Source organism: Poecilia reticulata, linkage group LG19 (assembly GCF_000633615.1).
Source record: "Poecilia reticulata strain Guanapo linkage group LG19, Guppy_female_1.0+MT, whole genome shotgun sequence".
Lineage (NCBI taxonomy): Eukaryota > Metazoa > Chordata > Actinopteri > Cyprinodontiformes > Poeciliidae > Poecilia > Poecilia reticulata.
The window spans coordinates 19,555,864-19,569,452 of record NC_024349.1 but is presented as its reverse complement, the minus strand read 5'-3'; positions in this window follow the sequence as shown (position 1 = coordinate 19,569,452).

Sequence of the window (13,589 nt, the reverse complement as noted above, 5' to 3'; positions counted from 1 at the left end):
TTTTTTTTGACACCCCAAAGTTTCCAGGGCCTTTTTGAAAATTAACTCCAGCTACAGCTACTGTATTATTTTCACAATCCCACAAACGAAAGGGTGGCTTGTTAAAAAGTCTCAGGATAGATACAGATCTATCAAAGGGAATTCTCCAGAGAATACCTGTATGATTGTATTGTTTTGTTATTAGCTGATAGGCAGAGATGTGTGTGTATTTGTACTGAATCAGGCCAACTTACTTTTTAAAAAATATTTTCCTGTTTTAACATTTTTAAATAAATAAAAGCGAGTAGATTTTTTTATCTTATACATGAAACAAATCAAACAGCATCTATTAATAAAAGTGAGATCAATAAAAAAAACAGTAATAATTTATTGGTTAATGTCAAGTTGTCTTAACAAAGACATTTTGAATAATGTCAACTTTGTATTAAAAGTGTCATAATTTACCGAATGACGCTTTATGACAACAGTCATAAATATTCATGAAGGCTTATTCATGTTCACGACAGGTGTTTATGACAGTGTCATGTCTGTCTTATTCACTCCCCTTCAAATAAAGTGTTACCAAAATAAAATAAGGAAACAATATCTTCCTTAGTGCCAAGTATCATTTCTGGGGCATCATGTTTAACCTGGGAAATTCTTCTGGCATTGTCAAAAGGATAAGCAGTATTTCACTTTCTTGTGAACATATAAAAAGGTCACCAAAACCTGTGACCTTTTGCTAGCTCGTTAAGTTAGCAGATCGTTCTAACTTAACGAGCTATTAACCTATCAAGCACTTTGAACTGCCCGTTGCTGAAACGTGCTGTACGAACAAACTTGATTGATTTGATTGATTAATGAAAAACCATAAACATTCCGGCGTTAACAACATGGCAGCTCTGCATAACTTTCGCTTTGGAAGAACAAGCGCTACCAAGAGAATATTGAGCTCAGTTTTGTGAGGACTTTTCCACACAACTCCTGATACCCCAAAGTGACCAGAGTGGGAGAAACATCCGTATCATAAAACCCTGACATCTAAGCCTTTGTTTCTCTGCTGCCTGTAATCCCCTGGCCCGTCCTCACCCTCCTCCGTTCCCCCCTACATCAGCTGGAGTGAGCTGACAACATAAACCCTCCCTGGACAGGGAAATGATGAATGGATGGACGTTTCGAGATCGTCACTCATCCGTTTGACGTATGTCGGACAGAAGAGCTTACCCTCGCAGACTCGTGTTCGTTTGTTAAAGGCTGTATAGACGGGACCGCTAACAGATGTTGGAGTTGAAAGAGTCGTGGCGTGGCGAGGAAAGAACTCAGCTGACGGTGGCAGACGGGGGGGAAATCCTCAAGCTGTAAAGAAAACACTCTGCAGTTTAGGAACCATAAAGATGTTTGAAATAAACTGCCAAAAGAAGAACTGTGTTTATATTAACAATTAATGTTGGCTTTGTGGTGCTATATCGGTGTACCACAATGAAAGCAATCGACTTTTTGCAATTCTGAGAGCAAATTTAAATAATGCCTAGGTAGCTTTGCTGGTTGGCATGGATAAAGCCCTCTACCAAAGCAAAGAAATCTTGCTGGAAATTTAAAGACTGGATGGTGAGCAAAAATAAAACAGTTACGCTGAATACTTCAACCAAGTACATCCAAATCCAACAGAGCTCTCACTCGATGCTGGTTCTTCATCTGTCGTAGGTCCCAGAAAATGTTTTCTTATGTGTCCGAAGAAAAAATTCACACAACGCCACGTGCGTATTAAAATACAAATAGCTCTGGACACAATGTAGATAGATCGCTGTGACCTGAGCTGTCTTTTTAAAACCGTTTGCTTGCATTGAGGCACACATATTATCTACATCTTTGCTGACAGCTTAAATCTTCCACCATGAACAAATTTTGCTTTAACGTGCCAAATAATCTGAAGAGGTGCAGCAGCACTGTCGCTGCACTGTGTGCTGGTAAAAACTGGGCCCAAGCACAAACGGACATTTTCGGCTTATATTTACACTGACATAACTTGCCGGGTTTCTAAAAAGCTACATGCTAAGGCAGACCTTTGTGTTTTTGTCCAGCTAGACAGAAATATTATTTGCAGGATTCATTTATTAAGAGCTTCTTGAGTTCTGAACTTAGAAGAATAAGATCATTCGCTTTAAATACCATTGATCGACTTGTACTGTTGCGCATCTAAATAAATTGCTAATTTCAACAGCTTCATATAAGAGCATAAACATTGAATGTAGGCATAGTTTTACCATTGCAGGTTTGGGGAATATTTCAAGTTGATCTAATGTTGTCATGAAGAGGGATTTTTTGGGGTTGTTTACCCCGTCTTGGTTAGAGTGTGACATGTCAGCAAAATGCCAGATTTCTGAGCTCTCTACTGCAACATGAGTTTTAAGAATGCCAGAATCGAGCCAGAGGCGAATAAATGGGTTGAGGCTTTGTCTGCAAGGTAAAGAAGGAAAGATTAGAAGGGAAGCTCTGGATTCAAAGATCAATCTTCGCCTTAATCTTCAGCTACGGTCACAACACTTGATCTATGGCTGAAAAACAAGCTTGTGACTACAAGCAGTTGACACAAACTTACTCTGTTGGGTGGCTGGGCTCTGCATTAGAGATGATAAGAGTTACCATCATAATCTGGGGAGAGCTCAGAGATGAACTGTTTCTTTTTTGGGGGGTCATGTTTAACTAAAAAGAAACCACTGGGGCAGACTCAGGACTTACTGGAGGGACTTCAGATGTTTTCACACCGCATAGTCTGCGAGACGCGGTTTGACTGGGGATCATAATTGCAGCATTTGTTACATTTTGTGCAGTTCACTTTCACACCGCACTGTGTCCCACATGCCTTCTGATCTGGGTATCTGTAGTATTAGCTACAGAGTGCTGCTAGGTAGGTAGGAGAGGAATGTCTAGGTTACTAGGTTTCCCTCCTGGACCGGTTGCTTAAATAAGCAAAAGATGGATAGATGTTTGAAATATTTTCACAATTTTAAAAGAAGAACATTTCAGGGGAAAGTCCTGAAACCTGACAAGATATAATTTAACTCTTCTTCTTTTTTTTCTAGGGTCTTTACTTCTCCTGCAAATCCCAGAATTCCTTTGCCAGTAGACGCCAGCAGAGGACATTCCCTTCCCTCTGGTATCAGTCCTCCGGGCACAGCACACCAACTTCTGGCCGCTGCAACGCTGGACACCCCAGACTCTGGCCTCGTTTCGTGGAGACACGGAGACATTTCAAACAGCAAGATCTCACTGTTTTCGCCGTTTCCCTCAAATCGACTCCCATCAGGTGTTGCTCTGAATCGAGATGTTTCCAGGAGGAACTGCTGAGCGGTGTCCTGCAGCGAATCTGACTGTTGAGGACTTGGATCAACCAATGAGAGACAAGCTGGCAGAGAATCACGGACATGTGCGAACAGAGGACAGATGGACGTCCAGGAATCTTAAAGAATGCAAATGAAACAAATAGTGAATCTTCCAGAAAACTTACTATGAAGAAGATGCAAATATAGCGATGTAATATCACTAGTTATCTTCTTTTTTTTTCTAAAAGTGACCTGCTTCTAAGGACACACAGCTGCAGAGTTGGACTTGCATTTTTTAATATTTTAACAGAACATATCAATGCATTATAAATACAAGTCTAAATACAGATTAGGCAATTGACAAGTATCCAGTTGGCCCTCATGTCATGAAGCTGTGTCAGTATAGCTCTGGCTTTGGGTTTAGGATCAACTCCTTTATGTAGGGTTCTTGACTGAGATATAAGAGCAAAACATGTGCAGCCAGGCTTTTATTACAACACACACATCACCACAAAGCACCTTTAGTTTAACAGAAGGCCCAAAACAGCAAAACTACTGAGACACACAGCACTTTAATCGAGTCAAACACCAGCTCACATTCTCACAAGGCACCGATTAGCACCGAACATTTTGGATGCAGAACAAACGTTTTCCTAGACAATGTCAAGCTGATGGATACCCTGGTAGTGTCATGGTGGTATTTCTTGAGAGAGAGAGCAGATCCCAGGTGAAGGTGGGGGTAATTGGAGGGATCATTGTGGGAACATGCCGGATGTAACTCAGACTCCTCATCCTGTGGCGACTCTATAGGAAACTGGTGGATTTGTTTTTGACTTAAACTTGATCCGTCTACATTTTCTGATGCGGTTTTGATCAGGCCTCCGGTCTCTTTCTGATGAACGATCCCACCCAAAGTCTTTGGAGAACTCGTGCCACAGACGCCGATACTGGGACAAATCCTCTTACATAAAAAAAATAAATAAAAAAATACACAGCCAACAGACCAAGCCACCAATGACTGAGTCCCATCCATCACATAGCATGAACTGCACAACCATCCACCAACACCACCTCCCCCCTTCATATTTCATGTTTGGGGATTATACGCTGACCAGCACAGAGTATTAGGAGCTCGGGTTGTGTGTTTGTGTTCCCTCTTTGCTGTGTCTCTGTCTGTAGGGGTGGAAATTGGCGGTGGAGGGGTGGCAGGGTGGGGGTGGGGGTGGGAGGGTTTACATAAGCTTCAGGTTGTCAGAGATGGTGTTTTCAGACCTGAGCTGTTAGACGGTCTCACATCCACACAAGCTTAAAAGGTTTCAACTTAATGTTGCTGGGAATGTAGCTTTCAGACGGACACCGTTCTCTTTGGATGGATCAGTCCCAGTGCTGATTAAGCCAGGATTGAAGACATACACCAGAGACAGCAGCAAGAATGACTTTCTAAAGCAGAAATCTTTTGATAAAAAAAGAGGCACAATTAGGCAACAGTCTTAAAAATTCTAATCTCATCCTAATCTCTGAAGAATACGTCATACCGTAGATTTCTGTCAGCTCATAAAAACTAGACTTTTGTTAAGCCTACCTGAAAAAAGATTGATAAAGATCTGGTGCTCACGCATAGTTTCTTTAGGATTCCGGTGGTTTATTATCTTTGAGTTCATTTTCGAAGCACACTGGAACCAAAATTGGATTTCTGCTGGTCTGAATGAAATGGCACAGCGGAGCGGCACGGCGCAAGGACTCAAGGGCGACCAACATCCGTGTTAAATGTGCAACACAGACTTGCTAGCTATCCGTAATATAATCGGGAAATAAAAGTAAATCTTGAGTTAAGAGCAATGCAGCAATCAGGAACCTCAAAACAATCCCACTTAAAAGAAAAAAAGTTTCGTTTTCACTTTTGTCAATTTACCGGAAGTAAAATTTGCTGAGTCAAATCAACGTGTCACTAAGAGTCACAGCATTAAATAAAAGACAACTTAAATGTTTAAATACGCAGAAATTTGCCTTTATATTTTTATTATGAAATTCAGAGGAACAAGTGTAGATGATTGAGTTCTGATGGTCACGTTTGGGTTGTGATCAAATGCTACCGAAATCACTGCTTCAGCTGAAACGGAAATTTACTGTGTTGGTGTTTCTGTATTATTCAAGTATGAAACAATGAACACTGAATGAAAATGAAGTTTTTCATATTGAATGCTCTTTTTATTTCTTGACATAAATCTCAACTAATAAATTCATGGGGTTTTTTTTCATTTGAAGACATTATTTTAACTCATTAGACTGAATGAATATGTCTGTTCCCATAATCAGTAAACGTTAATCTGACGTCATTTTAAATCACTTGTGTTCACCAGTAATTCTATGCTTTCATTTTATTAAACGTTTTGGAACTGGTTAGATTTTCTGTTTTCCTTTTAATGCCTCAGCACATCCAGATGTTGTTCAGAAAATCAACTGCAACAACCTTTAGAAATGGTAATCATCGTTCCCTTGGCATTTCAAGCCTCTTTCCAAGAGCAAGCAAAGCATCTCAACCAAATTCGACTTCTTGGAACAACCTGCCGCTCGTCTTCAGAGTCTCCTAATTTCCTCTGTAAGCCGTTGGTTAAATTATGCCAAACTTTCCAAACATCTCTTCGGTTCTGCCTACAAAACAGTCTCAGACCAAACTAACTGATTCTAGTTCCTGTCATGGTTCAGTCTTGGTGGATTCCTCAACATCCCGAGAGATTTCCTTTCCTCAGAGCGACAGACTTTGGGTCTTACTCTTAGATCTTGTCAAAGTAGCGGAACATCTGAATAACTTGGACTTGCATTATGTTTTCCCCCTGATTATGAAATCTGCAAATGTTTTTTTTTTCTTTAAAGGCTCCAAAAGGCATTCCCAATCTGTGTAAAGCTGTGTCCGTAGGGCTCCCTCTTATAAGAAATAGATCATTGTTGACTCCCTTTGACTTTTCCGTAGAGCTAAATATTGGTCAAGCCAATAAGTGCTATCAAACACTCATCGAGGGTCTCCGCGCATTCTCATAAGTCTTAAAAAGTCTGAAATTAATGTCTCCAAAAGGCCTTAAGATGATTTAAATTCATGGGAAAAAACTGAATTGGCCTTAAATGCATTAAATTTGGTCATTCTCACATAGTTTTTTTTTTTCTCATCAGACTATTTGTCATTCAAAAGGCATCTTCATCTTCATCTTCATTGTGTTCTGTGACTTGGGCTGGTTGAAACTACAGTAGCTGGTTCTGGTACCCATACTAACTACCTAAGCTAGCATGAGAAGCCACAACGCCACTGCGAAGAGCCACAAACAGACCTCAGAAATTTCACATTGTACTATGCTCCATTGCAGTAAAGCAGATTCCCCCATTTTTGATCTTAGATTGTATTCAAGCTGGAATTAAAAAGGTCTTTAAAAGTCTTACATTTAATTTGCTGAAACCTGAAGATAACATGCTGTGCATGAGAGAAACCAACGACTTCACTCTAACATGATCACTAAAAAGAAGTGACCTAGTGAAGTTGAGATTCTCTGGAATCTTTAGCAGCACTTAGCTGACGTAGTTGAAATTCATTAAAATTAATAGAACTGAAGTTTCAACAGCCAAATTAAAGATGTGAATAATTTAGAGCAGCAAGTACACATCAAACAGGTTATCCCAATGATTCTGACGTCAGAGAGCTGACGTCAGATTCTTCCATCCTCTCGGCACAGGCCACGGGGTCTGCAGCAACATTTCTGAAGCCACCTGCCTGCCAGGCCGCGGGCCGCCTCTGAAACCTGCTCTGTGCTCAGAGCGTGACGTCTAAACTCCTAGGATTACACAGAAACACTCTGATCTGCTGCTTTCACTTTCAGTAAGTGGGATTACATAACGACAAAACCAACTTAGTGGCCTTTTTTCTGGTGCTGCCCAGAACCAAAGACCTGATGTTTGTTCCTGCACTCATTCATTCCATGTTTCCAGGCAGAGTGCAGAGGATTATGAGATAATGGAAACTCTTAAGCGCCTGACTCAGAAAGGAGTCGGAGAAAAAACAAACAAAAAACTTTGTCAGCTTTTTCAATTGTTTTCTTTTTCATTTATTTTTAGGTATAGCACAAAGCATTAAAATAAGAAGCTAGCAAAAATGAGGTGAGAATGTGTTGAGGTATGAAGAGTCTTCAGTACAAACCCAGACATCAGGAATGACCTTAGAAAACCTACACCTGCCACCGACCAGTCCGAGAAGGTCCGACATTCTATAGAAAGAAACATTAATCCCAAATGGAAAACGTTTAAGACTACAAGCATCAGTTAGCATCGTGCTTATTCTCATGAAGGAACAATTCTAAGTACAATAAAAAAGGAACAATTGAACTAAGTTTGCAAAGTTGGATCTGAATGAAGCACAAGATTTCTGTACCAATGTCCTTTAAGCCCAAATCAAAACTAGATATGTTTGACCATAATCCAGAAGACCATTAAACCTCAAACCAACTGCATGGTATCTGACACTTTGGGCAAATTTGGCAGCCGTAGAATGACCCCTTGCAGTCAATGAGTGGCCCGTGAACTCTACTGCCAATGTAAAATCACGGTTTTCTACAATCAGATGTGAGGATTGGCCCAAACTGGATGATCAACCAGACAATGATCCCCAAAACTAAATCAAATCTACTCCAGAAATGCTAAGAATAAATTAATAGTAATGTTGCGATAGTCCAGTCCAATCCTCTAGACCTGAATATCAGGAAGTTCGACGCTTTAAAGAGACAGATTAAAGCTGCAGACGAAAGCACAAGCAGCGAGAGGCAAATGTGCAAAGTGAAGCAAGGCCCGCTGACAGGCAAGAGGAGAGCTCTAGCGCCTTCTGGTGGACAGAGGAGGAATGACAGCTTACGTTTACTAGTAATAACAAATACATCATGACGCACAACAAGACTGCACTTTCTTTTGTCTGAAGAAAAAATGTCAATGTCAACATATAAAAGTATGTTCTTGCCAAATGTGAGTTGTATTTCTACAGCACAACAGCAACAAAATACCTTTCAGTTTGGCCAAACAATAAGGAAGATAATAAAAGAGTAAATGAAATGCAAAACAAATAAAAGGGTGAGAATTTTAAAAGCCTCTTAGCTTTTCATCATCTGTTCGGCCAACTATTAGTTTTTGAAGCCTTTACTTAGTCCGTTATCTGATCAGTGTGGAGGTGTAGATGTAATATATTCCATAATTTTAAAGATGTCAATGGTTAAGAAAATGTTAAAGAATGTCTATGGATGTAAAAGTTACCCCGCCACCCCCAAGAAAAAAAAAAAACAGTTTGAGTGAAGGACTCTAGAAGTGTGAAGTTATACTAAAATTTGCATAGAGTCCTTTTAATCAGGTAAAAAGTTATGTTGTCATAGAAACAAACATACTTTCAAAATGTAGTCATGGGATCAAAGTGAAGCACTAAGGATGAAACCATTGTGGAAGTAAAAATGAGAAAGAACCTGTAATAAGTCATTAAGGGAGCCAAGTTACCATGGTCATACATTTGCTAAGTGCAACCTAATCCAGGTTTAAATTTCTTTTAAAATTGTATTTTATTTATTTGACTGTAGATTTTTGACTCTAGTTGTCTTTATTTAGCGACCGACTGAGGCACCGAACCCACCAGGTTTCACTTAGCAAGCGGAACAGAGAAAAGGTACATTGTGCACTAAAGACAAACACCAGAGGCAAACAGATGTGCGAGTTGTATTTATTAAAAACCAAAGTTACCATGAGGAAAAAAAAAAAAAGAAAAATAAAAAAAGGTTGAAACTGATGGAGCTTCCAAAAAAACAAAAAAAAAATCCTTTATTTCTGACAGTAAAGTTTTATAAATATTCCTGGAAGATTACTTTAGTTGGAGAGTTGGAATGCAATCTGTTTTCTTCTTATTTATTTATTTCTTTCAGTACTGTCTAGTCATAATGTTTCCACATGATCAAAGGAAGTGCTGCCCCCTTGTGGTCATCAACTCTTTAGGCAAACGCGACCAAAACTTCCAATATGTTCTTTTCCTTTTTTATGCTATTTAAAAATTCCATGCACCACATCACATATTCAAACAAAATTTGTGGTTATTTGAACCAATAGAAAATTAATCTTTGGATAAATTTCGTGTATCAGGACCTAAAAAAAAAAGGAATTGGAATCCAAAAGTGTGGTGATTAGTTAGGATTCAATGAAATTGGTTTTACAAAATTCCTCAAAACTGGATTTTTTTCTAGGACTCTTTTTGAAATGATCGCAAATGAAAAAGACTCAAAAGGAGTTATTGATCCCCTATTTACTCTTTGTAAACATGTTATTTTACCCTCAGTCCCTTCATTTAAAGGGAAGAAAAAGTGTCATTTGAAAATCATCTGAGACAAATTATGGATTAAGAGTTTTATTTTTTATATATATATATTAACCATGAGAAACATAACACAGTTAGAATAAGAAAAGGTGTTAATAACTACCATAGGATGCAGGAGATAAAGAGAAACAACAGTGACAAACCAAAAAAATTAAAAAAAAAAATTAAAAAAGAAGGGAGAAAAAAACGCAGGCGGAGAAAAAACAACCAACAATGCTCTATGTTGGGGGGAAATACATTCTTTTGTGCAGAAACTATACATCCATCTACAGAGAGGCAGCCAGGCCTCTCTGAGAACTGAAGAGAAAGGGGGAGGGGCAGATGGCGTCCTAGCAACCAACCGATGTGGAACCTGAACAAGGAATCTGAGGTATTTCAACGACACTGAGAGGAAAGGAATCGTTTCCGTAATGCCCATGCATTGCCCAGACCGTGTGCGAATGCCATCTTTGTAATATAGTAGTAATACGTAAATGAGAAATAGATATGTTTTTTTTTGTTTGTTTGTTTTTTTACAAAGGTGTTCCAAAATACACAGGTAATATCAGACTGTACGACAAAACAAAAACAAGAATAAATCTGTATAAACATTAAAACCTCGTATTATCAATATATTCTTTAATATTCCATTTTTTGTTTGGTCGTTAGTAAAGAATATCAAGGTGTTCCACAGTATAAGACAACTCCATCCAGTTAAAAACATTATAAATGTACATTCATGGCTCGGCCTGCCACTGGGTTGGGTTTTGTTTCAGAGGAGAGCCTTTAAGAACCCCACGACTCGACTGAACCAAACCAAAACAGCTAACAATTGGAAAATTGTTCATAGTTTTTAATAATTTGCTTCAAGTTGAAACTCGGAATATTTTCTAACTATAGGAAATAGTTTTCTTTATTTAAAATGTACAGGTTTAGGTTCTGTGATGCGCCAAGGTGTCTGCTGGGCTTGTTGGTTCCTAATAGCTAGCTGACAGGGGTTATCCGAGATAGTGATCAGTAGTCAGTGTCTTACCTGCAGGAGAAAAAAATGTTTTCTTTCTTTTTATTTTTATGAATTTTGAGATAGAGAAATAAATTCTCACATTAATGTAAGGTTAACAGTTGCAAAACATCCATCCGTCCATCCATTTTCTTGCACCCTTGTCCCTTAATGGGGTCGGGAGGGTTGCTGGTGCCAATCTCCRGCTAACGTTYCGGGCGAGAGGCGGRGTACACCCTGGACAGGTCGCCAGTCTGTCGTAGGGCAACACAGAGACACACAGGACAAACAACCATGCACACACACACACACACCTAGGGGCAATTTGGAGAGGCCAATTAACCTGACAGTCAGGTTTTTGGACTGTGGGAGGAAACCAGAGTACCCGGAGAAAACCCACGCATGCACAGGGAGAACATGCAAACTCCATGCAGAAAGACCCCAGGCTGGGAATCGAACCCAGAACCTTCTTGCTGCAAGGCAACAGCGCTACCAACTGCGCCACTGTGCAGCCTAGTTGCAAAACAAAACAAAACAAAAAAAAAACGGTACCACTTACAGCAGATCTTACACTTGCAGAACAGTTAAAACACTTTCATAGCTGTGCTGCTGGATTTCCTCTGCATCGTTTAGCTTGGGACATTTTTGTCAGCTGGACAATGAAAGAAAATGAACAACAGCAACTCCAGAGAAAAGTTATACAATCCATCGGGTGGTACTGAGTCAAACCTACCAATATAAATATTATTTAAAAAGTGTCAAGGCCTTTTCAAATGATCTGTCTATTGATCTAGACGGCTTAAATCTGACCACTCCAGTTTGGTCTGACTACCTACTGAACTTTTTCAATTTATCCATTTAATTTTTGAGAGAAATTTTGTCTCCTGCAAGCAAGGGACGACCTACTGCTTCATTTGAGAAACTAGCCATTTAACTTCAACGACAAACAATTCAAACTTTATATTCACATAGTGAATTAATTTACACTTCGGAAACTAACACAGCAGCAGTTTGAATGACATTTTCAGACTTCTGCTGAGTTAAAAAACAGTTTTTCGCCAACATGATGTACCCACTTATATTTTAGTCTCATTTTAGAAGAATCAAGTCTAGAAATTAAACTAGCGCATGTACAGATCACAATAAAGTTCAATCAGAAAGCAACAAAACACTAAGTTAACCATAATCTCCCCCATTTTTCTGCTGTCGCCCTGCATTTTAGCCAGTCATCAACATATATTCAAATTGTGGTGTCAAAACTGAGGACTGGTAGAAACAATGGACATTTCTCAACTTGTTCAATGCACCATCGCGGTTATGTAGCCACATGTGTACTATAATGCATACATGTTGGCACATCGTAACTGTGAGAACGCTTAGACGTAGTCAGTTTCTGTGGCAGCAGCACAGTTCTGCTGTGGCTGAAAAAAAAGCTCAAGAACTCAGCTGGAATCCTGAAATATATTCACATAGATCATCTGTTCCTGTGTAAACGAGGTGCTGCATGTGCTGAAATACAGCTGCTGACCTAAAAAACAAAAGCCCAGAGTTTAGCACCTAAATAGAATGATGGATTTTAGATGTAGTTTGGTCTCTATGTTGGTGGGTTTTAAAACAGTTTGTAGAATGACATTTATTATTCCCTCATAAGGCCATGGTGACATGTTTGTAGTCTGTGCTGTAGAAACTCCAACCACCCAATATCATGCAAACTCACAACAGGAAATGAAATAAGTTTTTTGACGCATTTATGATCTCAACATTGTCTAAGCTACGCCATTCGTTCTTCAAGTCGCTAATCTGGTTTTGTCAGTGTTTTCATGTCAAAGCCTAAGAACTGTTAAAAAAAAAGAGAAAAAGAAAAAAAATACACCCTCTGTTGACATAAAACTACATTATAGGGTTTATTTTAAAACACATTAACAGTTCAGATGGTAATATTTTTGATTCTTTTTGTTAGATAAGTTAGGCAGCTGAGTCACTGATCCTAAGAACTCGTCACGTTTCCTGAACGTTAAATTCTGAGAAGGTTCACACGGGAAAAAAAACGCACCAAAAATATTATTCTAGAAAGATAACAGAACCGGTCATTCAGAAAATATCCTGTTCCATCCTAAAGTTTGCACAGAAATGTCTTTCTGTTCAGAGTCAGCTGGTTTTCACAGGGTTTGGTTTCTTTCCAATCCATTCAGGTTTGTCTAGATTTGAAGAAAATGTTTCTTATGACATTTTTTATTTTGAGTTTAAATGACAAAAATCCATCTAGCTGAAAAACTTTTTTTTTCTTTTTTTTTTTTAGCTCAGTCAGACCTGCAGCATGGATAAACCTGAACGAGGACTCACCACCAGGGGCCTCTAAAACAAGGTGAGAGAAAGTGCTGAATCTCTTTGGGTTCTAAAGATTTTCCATTTTTTAAAGTGTGTAAATACACACTCCCTGATGAAGTTAAAGCTAATTCGTAAGCTTCCATTATTTTGGGGGTGTAAACAATAAAAAAATAGATCTCTAGCAGGAAATAAATATATATATATTTCTTTTTTTTCTTTTGCACTCCATATATTTCTTCATGCCATAAACATTGAATCTGGTTGAGGACTTCAGAAACAGCTTAAAGGTTCAGATATAAAGAGGAGAAAGTTTGACTTGGAGAAGGCAGAGCTTATTCATGTACACAGTCTTCAGAGCAAAAAATATACATAAAAACAGGTGCAGTATGAAAGCACACCTGCAGGGGGCAGAGTTTGTAGGAGAGACCCAATGTTCTGAAAGTGCTGGGCCGGAGGGTGGTGATGAAGAGGAGCGAAAGCATCCAGGATCAGATCCGTGGTTCAGAAGTCCATGGGAGGAGTCTTTATGGTCAACAGAGAGTCCTAACAAATATATATTTTTATATGAATCTGTGTGTGTGTGTTTGTGTGTGTTGGG